The sequence below is a fragment of the Bos indicus x Bos taurus genome, chromosome 29 (genome assembly GCF_003369695.1).
Source record: "Bos indicus x Bos taurus breed Angus x Brahman F1 hybrid chromosome 29, Bos_hybrid_MaternalHap_v2.0, whole genome shotgun sequence".
In the NCBI taxonomy this organism is placed as follows: Eukaryota; Metazoa; Chordata; class Mammalia; order Artiodactyla; family Bovidae; genus Bos; species Bos indicus x Bos taurus.
Window position 1 is genome coordinate 18,815,567 of NC_040104.1, and position 18,342 is coordinate 18,833,908.

Below are 18,342 nucleotides of genomic sequence, written 5' to 3' on the forward strand. Positions count from 1 at the left end.
CCAGGTGGCGCTAGTGATAAAGAAACCGCCTGCCAATGCGGATAGGTGTATGAGACACGAGTTTGATCCCTGGGTCGGGAAGATCCCCTGGAGGAGGGCACGGCAACCCACGCCAGTATTTTTGCCTGGAGAATCCCATGGACAGAGGAGCCTGGCAGACTATGGTCCATAGGGTCGCAAAGAGTTGGATGAGACTGAAGGGACTTAACACGCAGCATGCACAACTACAGAATACCAATGCAAGAAACCAAAGAACATCTGAAAAAAATGGAGACGCATACAGTATCCACTGATGAAAAGACAACACAGTAAAGATGTCAATCCTCCTCAAGCTGACATATAGATTTCATGTCACTCTTAATCAACATCCCACAGATTTTTTTGTAGATACAGAGAAAATTATTCTGAAATTTAGACGGAAGAGTGAAGGAACTAGAATACAGAAAACAATTTTGAAAAAGAATAAAATGCAAGTAGCTAGTTTACTGTATTTCTCAACTTACTACAAAGGCACAGTGATCCAGACCATGTGGTTTGTGGAGCCCCTTGGAAAGCTCTCCTTGGCCCTGTGGGCCCTCTTGGCCCCTGTATCTGTCTGGGGGTGCTTCCCCTTGTCCCCCTGCCTCGGTGCTGTGGCATGTCCACCTCCCCCAGTTAGTCCTGGGAGAGAGAGAGCTCTGGCCAGGGCAGGCAAATGAACCACTCTTCCATCACCAGTTCTTCACAAGGTCTGGCCTGTGACAGGAGCTCCATACACAGTTTTGCAGCAATCTATGACAGACTTTTTAAGTCCATACAATAAAGGGCACTTTCCGAAGTGACTGAGGCAACCTGACTTGGGGCTGGGGGGTTGGGGTCTGTGTCCCCTGATGTCTGACAGGGTCATCTTCAATAGCCCAGGTGTGCCAGCTATCATAGCCTTGCTTGTAAGATGTCTTGCACCTGGGCATCCGTGGACCTGAGACACCCGCCAGAGGGCAGCTTCCTTGGGCAGAGGTGGCACCTCGTCCCTGCTGGTCTTATGACTCTCCTCTCAGCCAGGCTCTGGCTCTCAAGCACTCAACAGCCCAACCTCGGGAGGGGAGCAGAGTCTAAGCACAGGACGAGGGGCACAGGTTCAGCCCCGGATGGCACTTCTCCACTCTTGACTTTCCCTCCCTTCATTGATGAGCAGCAAGAAATAACAGAGGATGGTAGCAGTAGGGTCTTCCTGAGTTTACAGCTGGGAACCTGAGATGCAAAAGAGGACACAAGGGCAGGCAGAATACGCAGCCCCAAACAAGCAAGACTCAGGGCGTGCAAACGGGAGCCTGAAAGCTTGTCCTCGCCACCATCGCTGTCTGAACCCCCACCAACCTCTCTGGCCACCATACGGGTTGCCCTTGTGGACCAGGAAGGGCTGTTGCCACCTACCAGACCGAGCAGACATCCCCAACCTCTGCCCCTCAGCCTGCTCTGGTCTGGAGTGATGATGGAACCTAACATGGATGCACAAGCCAGGATCTCCAGGGTCATGTGTTAAAGGTTTGGCTCTGACATTTAGCTCAGCACAGCCCTTGGCAAGTTTAACTGCCGTCCTGGGCTCTGTGGACTAGAATAGCTCACTTATCAGAATGTCAAGGTAGGAGGCACCAGATAAGCTGGGGTGCCCTGGCAGAGGCCAGTACCCAGTCCCTCAGCAGCCAAGGCTCAGCAAGGGGAAGCTGTCCCCTCTGTTTTAAAATTAGCCCAGAGAAAGCCACTCCACAGGTCTCTTAGAGAAATACATTCAGATTTTTTTCTTTTCCAAATGTCTCCTTGCAATCCTTCACGTTTGAACTCCCCTTCTTCTAATCTTTAGGAAAAACAGAACAATTCCTTCATGGCTGACCAGTCTTCTAGACATCTGAGGATGGTCTCCCGGTTCTCAGCGACCCGACTGTAGCTCCGACACGGTGAAAATTTCATCTAAAAATGGCTCCTTCCAACCACCTAATGGTTTCCTGTGCCCCACCCTTCTCTCCATCACCCTCCCATCTGCAGCCTAAATATTCAACCAGGGTTGCTCAGAAAATGCAAACTTCTGCTAACATTCTCCTAAGTGGAAAGCACAACCCTTCCTGCCCGAATGATCATTTTCCAAGGTTTTCAAAAATTAATTATTCCTGGCACATGCTAGGAGATCAAATCAATGGTTGCTGAACTGATTTAAAAACAAACAAACAAATAAAAAACAGACCTGGGTGCAGTTTTCAAGTATGTGAATGCATAAGATGTTGCTGATGGTTTTGACCACCTGAGTCACGGAGAGCCTGGCCATTTAGGGAGCAGACAGGAGGGAGGAAGACGGTGCCCCCACTGTCTGTGTTGCGCTCAGCATCCTCACGGGCCAGCTTGGCCCGTGTCTCCTGGACAGGAAACCCAGGCAGACGCAGGGAGAAAGCCCCAGAGGGTTCCCGCGGTACATCCTGCTGGTGACAGGACCACACTGATTCTGCTGGACCCACAGAGGAAAGAGCTCTGCCTGGCTCAGGATGTGCCCAAAGACTCAGGGGAGCCCAAGGCGGAGAGTCCCACTGGGATCTGACTCTGTGGTCAGAGAAGGCAGCAGGGGGCTCCCGGGATGCCCTGGGACAGTGTGGGGCCCTTCTCTCCCTCCTATTTCATCCTCACCTCCTCCTGCTGCTGCCAGCCAGAGCTCGCCCATCTCTGCTTAATGCCGGCGGGCTGCTGTGCAGACAGGAGAGCCTGTATCTGAGTGATGCCCTCTCTGTCCAAGAGCCAGACAGGGAATCTAGAACACAGTTTGGGGAGGTTGGGAGCCCCGTGCTTTTGTGGAAAGCACAGACCATTTCTCCTTGGGATGCTTCCTCTTTCATCAGTGGCTCTGGTGCTGTTCTAATCGATACTGTTGTAACAATTTATTATCAATCTAGTGATTAATGAAGGGAGCCTGAGAAGTAGTGGACACTCGATAAAGCCTCCAAACATCCCTTCCCAGGTAAGAGAGTGCTTGTCTTTTTTCTAGCCTTAGGTTCTAAGTGAAGTTAGTTTCAGATTGTGTGGGTTCAGAATGGTAGAGGGGGGTGGGATGCCGTGAGGTCAGGGGAGGCTGGGAGGAACAGTGCGGAAAGTAGTGAATGGAGAGAGAAAAACAGAACCTCATCACGCACCTAAAATGCTTCAGGTCACACAGGAAGTGTTCCAGACTCCCTGATATTCTTGCCAAGAAGCATCCCCCACCTGCATCCCAGGACTTCCTCTGAGGTCCCTGCCTCGCGCCTCCACATTGGAGTAAGCCCATTTCAGGCCGGATCAATAGCTGAAAATCACAGTCAGGGCCACCAGGCTTCTCACATCAGAATCCAGCCAAGGGGCTTTCTCTCCAAGGCCCACTTCGTTCTCCCACCAGATTCTAGGAAGCCCCAGGGCCTCAGCCAGTCAGTTGATGGGATTTACTCCTGGGTTTTGAGAAAAGTGTGGATGTGGGAAGGCCAAACACCTTTCGGGCTTGGTGTTTGACAGTGGAAACCGTCTGGATTTGAAGCCAGGGGACAAGCATCTAGAGGTTAATGGCTCTGCTACTTACTAGCGCTCTGAGCACTCGGTGCCTCAGCCTCTCCTCTAACACAGGTGAGATGAGCACGTCAGAGGACTGGAGTCCAGTAGAATGCACAGGAGTCTGTCTAGCTCAGGACTTGGTTCCTAAATATTAGCATCTTTTCACTGACTCCCTCCCACATGGAGAAGTACTTTGTGAAGCAAACCGCCCTACAGTGCATAGCTTAGTGATGAAGTGGAGATACACGTTGGAGTCTCTCACCTGAAGGCGTGTACCTTCGGTAAGCTACGCGGCCTCGCTAAGCTGCCTTTTCTCACCTGTAGGATGAGGATGTTAGTACCTGCTCCGTTAAAAGGCTCAGAAGAGGGCGGACAGCTGGGCACATAAAGCCAACACCCAAGGGCCTGTGGATCTGCTGGCATTTGAAAGGACTCCCAGAACAGGTGCTGGGCTGGCCTTGCCTGACCCAATGCCTGGCACAAGCCCTGGAACTTTGGGGGCCAGAGCTGGTCCAAGGGGCCGGCAGTGCATAGGCTGCCCCACAGGCCGGAGAGGAGAGCCCTGGTTGGTGGGGGTAGGGGATGCGCCACAGGTCTTCAGGGAGACACTCAGGGTTGGGGAGCACGGGAATAATGATGCCACTCTCTAGTCCCTAAACTTGACCTTGAAGCTTTGACCCCTGGCCTTTCTGAACAGTTTGAAAGATGTTTAAAAAGAGACAGGCAGGCACACGGGAAGTGACCAGGGCGGCAGGCGGGTAGAATCAGCAAGGCCCTGTTGCCAATTTGGCCAGAATTGAAAGAAAGCAAGATTAAGCCAAGGATCTAAGGCTGGGGGGCTCACTGCCCCACCGCGGGGACTCTTCACACCCCAACTTGAAGGCAGAGCTGCTCCCCGGGATGTGGGAGGAGAGATGACCCCTTCCCACTGCCCTGGCCTCTCCCCTACCCAGCCGAGGGGGGCTTTGGGAACCTGGGTATCCTGCTCTAGAACAGAACAGCCAAGTTCACAGCCCTCTGAGGGCTAAGTTGCCAGCCTAGGCTTGCCTGCCCGTTCTGGGGAGCTCAGCTCTCCTGGCTGAACTTTGGAGCCACCCAAAGCCCTTCCCAATCCCTGGAGCTGGCTCCCAGGACCGCCAGGTGAGGGTGAAGCCAGCTCCTCCCAGACAGTGGGCACCCTGGGAGCGTGCACCCCGCCTTCCAGAACCAGTGAGCTGGGGAAAATGGAGGAGGAAAGAAGACAACTTACTTGTTGAGATCGGAGCTTCCAAGTCCCACTGATGCTAACTTCTAGGGTGTCCCTCCGAGGCGATGCAGGGACGTTCAGGGCCCTGGAGGGGACCCTCCAGCACCAGCCATCACGGGCTGCCTCGGACTCTGCTGAGAGCCTCTCCCTGCGTGGGTCCTGTGGGCAGAGGCTTCTAAGCCATCCCGTCTCTCGCCAGCCCCCTCCAGTCTCAGCCACTAGTCACTCCCTTTCTCCAGCGACAGCGGCGGGAGGCGCTCAGTCTCCCTCCCTCCCTCCCTCCGTCCTTCCCCCCGTCCCTCCCCTCCGCCCTCTTCCCTCCGCGGCTCCTCCTCCCCTTCTGCCCCCTGTACAATGAATCTGTGTAACAATGTGTAATAACCTTTGTAAAGGACCACAGGCGACGCGGTGGGGGGTGGGAGGGCGCGGCAGGGCGGGGGTTCCCTGCGACGTGTTGGGGACACCATCAGTTCTGAATGAATCGGATGGGGAAGGAGGAGCGAGACCCGGGGCGGGGGGCGGCTGGCTGCTCTGCGCTCCTTTCCCCGCCGGCCCCTCTCCCTCCGTCCCCCCACCCCCGCCCCCCAGACTCCGGCCACCTCCCTGCCACCCCCACTGGTGGTACGGGGGCGGGGGGGCGGGATTGTGCTTCTGGTCGTGCAGGTGCCCAGGGCCGAGATCCGTGCGCGCGCGCAGGTGCGTGTGTGGGAGCGTGTGCACGCGTGAGAGCGCGCGTGTTTAGTGGGTGCGGTGCAGCAGACCGCAAGAAGGAAGAAACTAGGTGAGCAGAAATCTTGGTTCAGCTTTGGAGGGGCTGCTCTTTCTCTCCCCGGTGTGTTGAGGGGGCAGCTGGCAAAATTTAGTCGCACTTCTTAGATGGGAATCTAGCAGGCGGGAGGCTTTCCTTGGGATGTTGGAGGGGCCAGAGTCCTTGGCGCAGCATCCACAGCCCGGAGACCTTGCTCTGGTGGGTGGAGTGAGGGTCCGGGTGTCCCCGTGACTCCACTGGAGATGGAGCGGGTCTAGAAACAGCAAACAGCCTGCTCATCCCTGGCAGTTCTCTCGCCCTGGCTGGAGGCAGGTGGCCTGTGGCCTGGTAGGAGTAGCAGGAAGTACAAAGTAACCTTTCTTTGGAGCAGATAAGATGAAGAGCCATCACTTGACCGCCTCCCCCCTTCCGTGCCTTTTAGGTTTCTCCTCACCTTGGGCAAAGATGGGTCCCTGCCTTCTGTCTGTAACTTCTGTGAGTTGTTGGGAAGCCCCCTGGGAACCTCAGACCCCCTGGAAAGGGAGGGCTGCTGTCTGGGCAGGGGTGGCAGGCTTCTCTCAGGACTGGTCCATGGAGGTGGTGTGGGGAAGGGGGGGGGCCTCCCTGGCCCATCTCTGCCATTGCCCAGCCTTTGGGGACTCACGCCCCTGCCCTAGATCCTGAGAGTGTCTCCCCACCGTGGGGACAGGTGCACCCGACCAGGTGCATGAGACCAGCGTCTATCAGGGCAGGGACTCTGTCCTGTACTTTGCTGTGACCGGCACCTCTGACAGCTCTTCCATGAATATTTATCAAGTGAATACTGGCAAAAACAAGAAACCTGGTTTATTAATTACAAGGAGGTGACAAATGCTTGGGGCTGGATGCACCAAACCTGTCCCCTCTTGTAAGCATAGCAACACGGCAGCGGCTGGACAGTTTAGTCTCACGATAGCAACCTGATGGGGGCTCCTCTTGCCTTGGATCAGTGTGCACACCGCCCAGGCACCCTCCCCAGGAACAGAGCTCAGAGCAGCCAGGTAGGTTTCCTGGACCTCCCTCTCCTCTCTCCACACAGGGTCGTTATTGAGTGAGGCTGCAGTGATTCTGACTAACCAGGAAATCTCATCCCTTAGGGGATGTAACCTGTCTTCCTGCTCATCCATCACAGGTTGATCTTATGGTTTATTGCTCTGAGAAGAACATTCTTCAGTCCTTCATTTTCTAGTTCTCCAAGAGGTCTTGATGGTGCACTTCTGTGGACCACATGACACACATTTTAAGCATGTCCTGAGCCCAGGAGATGCTCTGTCCTGGGTTCAGCATAAAGACCATGGAATTTCTTCTGCTCTGATGGTGGAAGCCTGGCTGATTGTGAAGCAGAATGTAGGGTAATAACATTTTATTTTGAAAATGTTCTCACAGTGATAGACCTTGGGCCAGGAGGCAGAGAACCTGGGTCCAGTTCTCAGCCTAGACCTGAAAAAAAGAGAAATAGGATTCTATTCCTGACTGCTTGTTACGGATTGAGGTGAACCTTGACTTTTTCATGCTCAAATCCTTCAAAGAGCACAGGTGACATTTGAGCATGGGGGACACAATTGAAGAACTACTCAGGGGGCTTGGAAGGTATAAGTGCATCCTTCATTGTCTGAAATTGATGAGGCCAGTGTTCAAAAGCAATGGAAAATTCTCGTGTGTCATCATGGTAATTAGTGCACAGAACCACTGCCTCTGTGCACCCTTCCTTGCTTCTTACCTACTTCCATCGAGCAATAGATGAATTCACAATTAAAGTTTTCTCTTCAGAGTATGACACACAGGAAATTATTTTTTCTCCTATTTATAGAAATTCCATTTGCATTTATGAGGCTGGTAATGTCTCATAAATATTTCCAGCCAGATAAAATATTAATTAAAAGAGTTTGTTGAGTTATACTCTGAAGTCCTAACTAAGACTCTTCTAAGACAAATATTTTAAGTATTTTTCTCTCAAGTCAGGAGAATTCTTCTTACATTAGTTGTGCATCCAGCCCATCCACAAATAGCAGATATGTATCAGTCAATGATACGTCTCCTTCTCATGGTTTCTTTATGTTAAAACCACCACTCCCCATATATACATTATATGTGTGTGTGTGTGTGTGTGTGCGTGCATGTGTACTTAGTCACTTCAGTCGTGTCCAACTCTTTGTGACCCTATGGAGCCCACCAGGCTCCTCTGTCCATTTTCTTTCTCCAGGCAAGAATAGTGGAGTGGGTTGCCATGCCCTCCTTCAGCAGATCTTCCCAACCCAGGGATCCAACCCAGGTCTCCCGCATTTCAGGCAAATTCTTTACTGACTGAGCCACGAGGGAAGCCAAGGAATACTGGAGTAGGTAGCCTATCCCTTCTCCAGGGGATCTTGCCAACCTAGGAATCGAACTGGGGTCTCCTGCATTGCAGGTGGATTCTTTACCAGCTTATATATAATGCTTATATATATATATGTATATATAATGCTTATATGTGTGTGTGTGTATATATATATATATATTCAATGAATGAATATTGACTGTATGTAAGTTAAGGTCCACTTCGTTTGGGACACTTTGATAAGCACTAAAAAATATAATGATGAGCTTTGATCTAAAATACCTAACAATCTAATTGGGAGTGTCAGCCTATGTGCAGACAAATTAACAACTTGGGATTTTAATTCCCAGGTGCTAATTGATGGAATGGTGTGTAGAATTGATCGTAACTCTACCAGAGCCAGGGGATGGAAGGCTCTCTGACTGCAGTGAGAAGTGGAGCATGAAGACTAGAACTGGAATATGAGGAGGGGGCTTGAATGAAAAGAACCTCGGGGAGGTAAGTGCTCAGGGACCCGCAGCGAGGGAGCGATTGCTACTGGGATGAAGGGCAGGTGAAGTGTGGGAAGTGATGACGGGGCTGTAATCGACCGAGTGACTACTATGTGCTAAGCTCTTCTGCTTCACAGAAGACAGTGCTTTTAAGCTTCTTAATAACCTCCTGAGGGGGGTAGTGTTATCATCATTCTCAGATGATAACAGGATACTTCTCTTGTTTGAGCCTCCTTTTCTCATCTGAGAATGATGAGAAAAGGAGGCTCAAACAAGAGAAGTATCCTCTCATTGGCACAGAATTTTTTTTTTAAAAAAAGCAATATATTTTGTAAAGCCTTTATTGAGTTTGTTACAATATTGCTTTTGTTTTGTGTTCTGGTTTGTTGGCCCTGAGGCATGTGGGATATTATCTACCCCACCAGGAATTGAACCTGCACCCCATGCATTGGAAGGCGAAGTCTTAACCACTGGACCACCAGGGAAGTCCCTCATTGGCACAGTTTTTAACAGTGAATTTCAGAACCCAGTTTTGTCAGGTTACACAGTCATATTCCTAACTGCTAGGTGCTGAATTGTGTGTCTCTGCCCCAAATTCAGATGATGAAACCTTAAGCCCCAGTCCTGCAGACTGACTGTCTTTAGAAACAGGACGTTTGAAGAGGTGATTAAGTTAAAATGCGTCTGTTGTAATAGGCCCCAATCCAGTGGGGCCTGGATCTTTATAAAGAGAGGAAATTGACACACAGGGAGACACACAAGCATAGTCAAGGCTATATGAAGACTCAGGGAGAAGACAGCTATCAGCAAGCCAGGGAGAGAGGCCTCAGGAGAAACTGAACCTGCCCACACCTTGATCCTAGATTTCCAGCCTTCAGAACTGTGGGAAATTTCTTTTGTTGAAGCCCCCAGATCTGGGGCATTTTGTTAGAGGGACCCTAGCACACTAATGCAGTAACATGATGGATGGAACGCTGCTTCTCACAAGGATGTTGCATGCCAAGCTATGGAATTTGAACTTTACTCCACAGATGGGAAGTATCTGTTGAAGACTTCTGAGTCACAGAGAATTATGAAAGCCATTTCTGTGAAGATTTTCCTGGAGGTGGTTTGCATATTATTCACTCATTTCAGTGAGCACCTATTTGGTGACCCCCACCATGGCAGAGACCGCATTTGCCAGGGTCACCTCTGAGCACCACTGGTTCCCAAGCTTGCACAGCTTCTGGCACATAGACAGTAAGAAACTAATAGTTGTCAAATGAAAGAAGGTTAGATTCTAAGAACAGGAAAAAAAAAAAAAAAAAAACCACAGCAAGATAAATGCAGAACTTGCCTTCAAATGGCTTCCAGTCTGGTGAGGAGAGCGGTATATAACTAGTTTCACAGTGTAATCAGTTTAGGTGGAGCAGAGATGAGACAGCATCATTCAATACAACTTTTGCAATGCAACTGATGTTGTGCATGTGTTCTGTTGTCTCTGGCCCATGTTGAATGTGTAAGATGTGGTTGCTGCAGATAAAAAACTGAATTTTTAATCTTATTCCATTTTCATTGAAATAAGCAGGATGGTTGGCGGCTACCATGTTGCACAGTCTAGGATAAGGGGCTGGAAGCACGTTTGTAGGCTCCACCCAGATGCTGCCCTGTGGTGACAAGGGCAGTGGGTGATGGGACCTGAGGAGGCACAGTGTCCTGAGGATGCACAGTGTGGTGCAAGTCCAGCCGCATCAGCACCACTCCCAGGACCCAGGTAAGAAACACAGAATCCCAGGCTCCACCTTAGTCTTGCTCTAAGAGAAGTTTCACTTTAACAAGATCCCCTGAGTGACTCCAGTATTTTTGCCTAGAGAATCCCATGGACAGAGGAGCCTGGCAGGCTACAGTTCATGGGGTCGCAAAGAGTTGGACATGACTGAAGTGACTTAGCACGCAACCATACACACACACAGAGACACACACACACCCCGAGTGACTCTCATGCACACTAGAGTTTGAGAGAGAGAGAGAGAAAGCTCTAGGTAGAAGATGCAGCCGAGAAAGATTCAGCAGACGTCAGTGCCTATCAGGGGACCAGGGGGCAGAGCTGGGCTTGGAGCTGAGCCGGGCTAAGCTTCCTAGACTCTCTGGGGACCTTCAGACCTGCCTCTTCCTGAGTACACGGTACCCCTTCTACTCCCCTCCCTAAGGCTCTGATCACGTCTGCTGGGGCTTCCGTTTCCTGGCTTTCCTCTCCACCTGCAATCTACAAGTTCCTTGTATAGGTGGGACGACCTTGCTTTTTCAAGTCCTTGAAATTCCCAGTGCCTGGCATCTCTCATTCAGCAAACGCTGACTGAATGCAGGTGTGTCTGCTGATGGTAATACTAAAGGCAGGAGGAGCAGGGTGCTTGGAAAGCATAGATGCAGAGCTCGATTTCAGACCAAAGGCTGGGTGAGTTGCCCACTTGGAATTGTTGAGAAGAGGAGGGAGTGAGTGTCTGGGGTTGAGGGAGTTGGGAACAGAGGCGTGGATTTTGATATGCCATCTATGGAGAGGAGCAGGGACTCTGAGGCCAGTTTAGACACCTGAAGGAGGACAGAGAGGCAAAGAAGTCAGACCTGGGACCATGCTCATGCCTAGGGGTTGGGGAGGATGACTGGGTAGGGTTAATTTTAAATTCCCACTGGATCCGCTTCTGTGACTTTAACCCTTTTTCGTTATTATAATGCCCTGCCTCAGGGAGATAACCTGAGCCACCCACCTGTGAAGGACTGTAAGGAAGGGAAACTAACACATTCCCCTGCCATGCTGGGGGACAGCTGCAAAAATCAAATAGTCTTTTTGCTTTGTTTCTTCACCTCCCCCCACTCTTATCCATAAAAGAACCTGGCAACCAGGCCCTGACACGATGGTTATTTTGAGGTGCTAGCCTGCCATCTTCTTAGTCAGGTGATTCCTAAATAAAGTCCCTCCCTGACCCTAACACCTCGTCTCAGATTCATTGACTTATCTTGTGGCGAGCCGAGAGAGCCTGGACTCAGTAACAGGAGGAGGTAGAGGTGGGTCCAGAACTGGATGGAGAGTTCTGATCAGAATGACCGGTGTGGCGGCCCCACCCTGAAAGGATGAGGGTGTCAAGAAATCAGAGTGGGTGCTGTACCATATTCCATCTTTAATAAAGTATTTATCTAATGGTACTCATGAAAAGTGCTTGTGCTCAACACTGCAGGGGGATAAGAAACATGTGCCCACAGCTCCCTGCTTATGCAGAGCCGGAGAAATCAAGGACAGTGGAGCCGAGGGGAAAAGCCACTGCTCTGCCTACCAGACACACTAGCGACTCTGCAGGTCCTGCTGTGTGCCTCCTGCTCCTGCCTGATCACCACACCTGTGGCCCTGCTTCCCCAGGTAAGCACTCACCTGTTGGATAAGAATCCCAGAACACCTTTCATGGATGTTCATGGAATTCCAGTTGTAGCACAACTGTAGCTTCAGCTTTTCCAACACCAGCTTCCCGTTCCTGAATTTCCTACTCCTGAATCCAGGCCTAGGTGCCCCAGGTCAACATTTACCACAATTGGCTACACAGTCGATTTTATTGGACCAGCACCTGTGCGCCTAGGAGCCAGGGCACTCAACCGCCAGAGGAGTCTGGGTTTTGTACCCAGCATCCAGCTTTCAATTATTGCAACACTAGGAGTGAATGATTTATTTTTCTCCTGCTCCACAAAGAGGGATATTATTTGAAGATAAAAGAGAACAAACAACTTTACTTCTTTCTTAACTTTATTGATCAAATCTCACTTTATTCTGTTTGGGGGAAAACCCAGTAGAATTACTGACCAGCAAGCCCTGGACCGGCAATGGCAAATTCCACAAGGGGCCAATAGCACCATCTAGTGGTTGAAAAGGATTTCTCGGTAGATAGCATACATTATTGCCTCATTGATCGCAACCTTCGGTTTTGGTTTTATTAAACTTGCAGATGTCTTTATTCAAAGCATCACATTGTTCTAACTAGTTTGATATGAAAAAGTCAGATCTCCTCCTCCCCCTTCTCCCAGAAGCTACCATCTTTCCTCTTTTTTGGTTATCTTTTCCCCGTGGTTTTACCCCTGTGTAAGTGCTGCCTGCGTGCTCAGTTGCTAAGTCATGTCTGACTCCTTGGGACCCCATGAACTGTAGCCCACCAGGCTTTTCTGTCCATGGGGTTTTCCAGGCAAGAATACTGGAGTGGGCTGCCGTTTCCTTTTCCAGGGGATCTTCCCAATCCAGGGATGGAACCCAAATCTCCCGTTTGGCAGGCGGATTCTTGACCACTGAGCCACTTGGAAAACCTAAGTGCTTCATCTGTAGTAATACTTAGATGCTTTGCTCTGAGAGACTACCACTGGAGATAGAACTTTTGAATAGCTCTCTCCTCCCCATCCCTACCACCTGTGCACACTCTTCCCATCTTCCATGCTCCCAATAGGTATTTTTTCAATAAATATTCAGGTTCAATGTTATCATGACTATACAATTCTACTCATAGCTGATCCATGCAGTAAATCAGATTACTTTTTATTTTCTGCACAACCTTTTGTTGGCATCACTAATTTTCTTGGTTTTCTTTGCTCTCATCATCAATATCAAGAAAATGTCTTCACCTACAACTTCAGTCTCTTCTCAAAATGTCCAGTAATGTGAAGTGAAGTGAAAGTCAGTCATGTCTGATTCTTTGGGACCTGGGGGACTGTAGCACACCAGGCTCCTCTGTCCATGGAATTCTCCAGGCAAGAATACTGGAGTGCGTTGCCATTTCCTCTTCCAAGGGATCTTCTCAACCCAGAGATCTAACCCAAGTCTCCTGCATTGCAGGCAGATTTTTTACCATCTGAGTCACTCTGTCTCTTGGAGAGATCTCGCCAGGAGCCGTCCACTCCCTTTGGTCTGGATGGGTTACTTACTCTCTGCTGGAGCACAGTTGGCCCCTGGCATCTCTTTTCCCTCAACCCCTCACCCTCCCACTGCCCCCACCCCCGACTGCATCCCCTGTTTCCTGTGTCTCCTGCATTTTTCTTTCTTGGTTCATGCTTCCACTTTGGAGGGACACATTCTGCAGCTGTTTCTTGGGAAGGAGAGCATTCAAAGTGAATTTTTTGAGACTTTGCTTATGTGAAAATGACTCTGTTCTACTTGATTGACAGCTTGGCTACATATAGGACTCTAGATTGGAGATCGTTTTCCTTCAGAACATTTCACAGATGTCTTGGTTTTCTTTCACCTTTCCATCGTCTTGTTGAGGTGTCCACAGCAGGATTCACGCCTGGACCTTTCACCCGTCCTCTCTTTCCTTTCTGAAAACAAGCGAGACCCTCCCTTTGTCCGTGGTGTTCTGAAATTTCAGAGAAATGGGGCCTGGTTGGTGGAGAAATATTTATACCTGTTGTGCTAGACACGAAGCAGCTCTTTTCTTTTTTAAGTTTTTGGCTGTTCTTCCTGGCATGTGGGATCTTGGTTCGCTCAGAACGGATCAAACCAGCGCCCCCTGCTTTGAAAGCATAGGCTTAACCCCTGGGTCACCGGGGATGTCCCCGCGAGGCAGTTCTTTTCATCATCGCCTTGCATTCTGGGAAATGTTCTGGCCACATTTCTTTGACGGTTTCCTTCTTCCTGGTCCATTCCCTCACTCTGAAATTCCTCTCACTTAGAATTTGAAGCTCAGAAAGCCCTCATTTCTTTATCTTTTCTCTCCCAATTTCATCTTTCTGTGTTTTCGTCTATGCTCCTGTAGATTTCCTCAACATTTTCTTTCACACTTTCTTCTGAGATTTTTGGTTTTGCTTTCCTATTTTTTATTTCTGAGAACCCCCGTCTCTGATTCTAATTCTCACTATTTTGGCAGCGTCCTTTCATTTGCGGTTTCTTCTCCCTGTGTAGTCTCCGTTTCCTCCAAGATGCTTCGTCATGGCTATTTGTTTTATCTTCATGCCTATTTGTTTTTGCTCCTTAGACACCTGGTAACCTGGGCCCCGAGAATGGGGTCTGACAGCTCTCAAGCTCTCTGGAGGATGCTCTGTCTGGACCATTTCAGTGCAGGACCCTCTGTTAGTACTTTTTCCTTTTGGAGATATTCAGATTCCTCAGGACCAATTCTCTCAGTCTCTGGTTTGGAAGGTCAAGTCCTGAGAGCTGGTGTCTGGAATCAAGTTGGGGACTAGATCTGGGGGCTTTGATAGCTGGGTGTGTTTACTTAGCTTTGCTTTTCTCAGATGTTAAAGCCCATCCCAATTGGTGTCATGTCAAGCCCTCTCCACCCAGAGGCACTTTGCTTTATCCTAGAGAATAAACCTCCAGTCTTGTGCCAGGGAAGCTGGGAGAGACTTCTTGCCTGGGGCCAAGTCAGGGAGAGGATCCTTCTTAAGCAGACTCAATCGATCCTCCTCCTTCTAGCTGCCTGTTCACCCTTCACCTCCAGTGGTGGACTGCGCTACACTTTTTTGAATTCTGATGTTATAATTGTGCTGGTCCTGGTTTCTTCCTGTCCAAGCATAGAATGAGTCAGTTTTCTGGTTTTCAAAAATATTGCTGCTATTGTCTCCTCTCTGGTTCTTTTTACTTTTGATGGCTAACAACTGTTGAAGAACTGTTATTGGATTAGGATTTCAGATGAGAGTACAAGCAGAAGCATTTCTTTAAATCACTCTCTTTAACTCAAGTCATTCATTCATTTTTAATCATCCATCCTGCAGACATTGGTTGACCCCTTGCTCTGCAGCAGATACTGTGCCAGGTTCTGAATGTGCAGGAATGAATAAGATCATAGCCCCTGCCCAGAGCGATGTCTCCCCTTGTGGTAGCAGATACATAAATAGTGATGCAAGTTTATAGAGAAAGGATACACAGCTAATGGTGATGCTCAGGTGTCTCCATGGGTGTAAAGTCGGCTGTCTTCCAAGAGACCCCAGAAAGTGACATCACTTACTAAGTGGTCCCCAACCTTTTGGGCACCAGAGACTGCTTTTATGGAAGATAATTTTTCCACAGACTGGAGAGGGAGGATGGTTTGGGGATGATTTAAGTGGGTTATATTTATTATGCACTTCATTTCTATTCATATTGCACCAGCTCCACCTCAGATAATCAGGCATTCGATCCCGGAGGTTGGAGAGCCTGACTGAGAGCATTTGCCAAGACCCCCACTGCAAGTTCAGTCACCTGATTTTTGAGCACAACCATCTCCCCAAGAACACTGGTTCAGGTCTGACTTCCTAATGTCAACTAACGCATTAATTTGCTGTGACCACTCTGTGCTGGGAGGTGGAATTCACATCAAGTCAACACATCTCTCCCTACACACGGGAAGCCAGAAGGGAGGCCAGCTCGTGATGGGAACCTTGCTAGGTGAGCCTGGAATCCAGCAAAGGGCATGAATTGTAGATCAACTAGGTGATTATTGGTCTTGGCTGTTGAACAAGAAGCAGGTCATGGTCAATGGACTGGAATGTGGGAGTCTATTGAATGAGCTTGCCCTTCCCTAGAAGGTGCATGTGTGACAGTGCACCTGGGGATGTTCTTTCATTCACATCCATCGGCTCGCTCTTTGCATGAAGATTTTTCTCGAGGAGTTCAAATTCTCCCTGTACTCCTCCTCTCTCTGGCCGCAGCTGCTCAAACCCTCCCCAGACACCCTGGCCACATGAGATTGTACTGAGCCAGGGAACCTCGTCCTTTGCTAGATGACAGGCTCTGAATGAGATGTCCCGAACCTCTCTGATGATGGTCACACCTTCTGTGGGATTGAAGAATCATGTAAGGTGGCTGTTGAGCTGTCACAGAAAAAGACTGCTCTGCCTCCTTTTCTAGTGACCTCAGAAAACACCCACTGGGCACTTGTTCCCAGAAAATTCACCTCACCTTATCCACAGAGAACCTGGCCGTCATTTCGCTCCAGTGACTTTTTGTAAAAGAAGAAACCAAGCCCTGAAGCTGTTGGAGAGTGGTGGGTGGGACCTTTCTCCTCCACTGAGGATTTGCAAGTGAGGACTGGAGGGCACCTGGGGAGGGCACTCATGGCTTCTGGTGAGAGAGCCGGGGAGGAGGGGCAAGGTCAGGACGGGGTTGGGGAGGGGAGGTTTGCATAGATAGTGGTGGTGATGAGAATAGACCGCATCACCTCTATTCCAGGGCAGCTGCCGTATCGAGGACATGATTCTTAACCGGACACAGAGACGCGAGGCCAGGAACATCACTTGCCTTCTTCTGTAGCTTCTTGCCCTTGTTTAAATGATCACACAAGGCCATGTTCACAAAAGTGCTTTGCAAAGGATCAGATTGAAAACAGGAGGCTACTGTGATGGTTGTTTTACAGGTAATGTGGAGATGCTTTTAAAGAGCAGAATTCATTGGGATTCTCTCTCTCTTTTTTTTTTCATTTTATTAAGAAAGGGCAGAAATGGTATGGACCTAACAGAAGCAGAAGATATTAAGAAGAGGTGGCAGGAATACACAGAAAAACTATACAAAAAGATCTTCATGACCCAGATCATCATGATGATGTGATCACTCACCTAGAGCCAGACATCCTGGAATGTGAAGTCAAGTAGGCCTTAGGAAGCATCACTATGAACAAAGCTAGTGGAGGTGATGGAATTCCAGTTGAGCTATTTCAAATCCTAAAAGATGATGCTGTGAAAGTGCTGCACTCAATATGCCTGCAAATTTGGAAAACTCCACAGTGGCCACAGGACTGGAAAAGGTCAGTTTTCATTCCAATCCCAAAGAAAGGCAATGCCAAAGAATGCTCAAACTACCGCACAATTGCACTCATCTCACACACTAGTCAAGTAATGCTCAAAATTCTCCAAGCCAGGCCTCAATAGTACGTGAACTGTGAATTTCCAGATGTTCAAGCTGCTTTTAGAAAAGGCAGAGGAACCAGAGATCAAATTGCCATCATCTGTTGGATCATCAAAAAAGCAAGAGTTCCAGAAGCACAACTACTTCTGCTTTACTGACTGTGCCAAAGCCTTTGACTGTGTGGATCACAACAAATTGTGGAAAATTCTTAGAGATATGGGAACACCAGACCACCTGACCTGCCTCCTGAGAAATCTGTAAGCAGATCAAGAAGCAACAGTTAGAACTGGACATGGAAAAACAGACTGGTTCAAATCAGGAAAGGAGTACATCAAGGCTGTATATTGTCACCCTGCTTATTTAACTTATATGCAGAGTACATCATGAGAAACGCTGGGCTAGAAGAAGCACAAGCTGGAATCAAGATTCCCAGGAGAAATATCAATAACCTCAAATATGCAGACGATACCACCCTTATGGCAGAAAGTGAAGAGGAACTAAAGAGCCTCTTGATGAAAGTGAAAGAGGAGAGTGAAAAAGTTGGCTTAAAACTCAACATTCAGGAAACAAAGATCATGGCATCTGGTCCCATCATTTCATGGCAAATAGATGGGGAAATGATGGAAACAGTGACAGACTTTATTTTGGGGGGCTCAAAAATCACTGCAGATGGTGACTGCAGCCATGAAATTAAAGACACTTGCTCCTTGAAAGAAAAGTTATGACCAATTTAGACAGCTTACTGAAAAGCAGAGACATTGCTTTGCCAACAAAGGTTCGTCTAGTCAAAGCTATGGTTTTTCCAGTAGTCATGTATGGATGTGAGAGTTGGACCATAAAGAAAGCTGAGTGTCAAAGAACTGATGCTTTTGAACTGTGATGTTGGAGAAGACTCTTGAGAGTCTCTCAGGCTGCAAGGAGATCTAACCAGTCAATCCTAAAGGAAATCAGTCCTGAATATTCATTGGAAGAACTGATGCTGAAGCTGAAATTCCAATACTTTGGCCACCTGATGCAAAGAACTGACTCATTGGAAAAGACCCTGATGCTGGGAAAACTTGAAGGTGGGAGGAGGAAGGGACGACAGACGATGAGATGGTTGGATGGCATCACCAAATCAATGGATATGAGTTTGAG

The 18,342-nt window shown here is 48.9% G+C and overlaps 1 protein-coding gene and 1 long non-coding RNA gene across 3 annotated transcripts in view; one reads left to right on the forward strand and one right to left on the reverse strand.

Annotated features, from left to right (window-relative positions):
- Nucleotides 1–5,049, reverse strand: part of KCNJ5 (potassium voltage-gated channel subfamily J member 5) — a 28,297-nt gene extending 23,248 nt beyond the window's left edge. Inside the window, exon 1 of the mRNA XM_027532106.1 lies at nucleotides 4,790–5,049. The gene's annotated coding sequence lies outside the window, so the exon portion shown is untranslated. The remainder of the gene's footprint in view (nucleotides 1–4,789) is intronic.
- Nucleotides 5,050–5,452: 403 nt separating this feature from the next.
- On the forward strand, nucleotides 5,453–16,830 carry LOC113886483. 2 transcript variants are annotated; one of them, XR_003509450.1, is made up of 6 exons: nucleotides 5,453–5,567; nucleotides 5,977–6,574; nucleotides 8,241–8,388; nucleotides 9,946–10,134; nucleotides 11,594–11,772; nucleotides 16,791–16,830. It is a non-coding gene; the product is annotated as an uncharacterized LOC113886483 (long non-coding RNA). The 2 variants fall into 2 exon arrangements; XR_003509449.1 differs by having other exon boundaries at nucleotides 9,949–10,134.
- The last annotated feature ends 1,512 nt before the right edge of the window (nucleotides 16,831–18,342 follow it).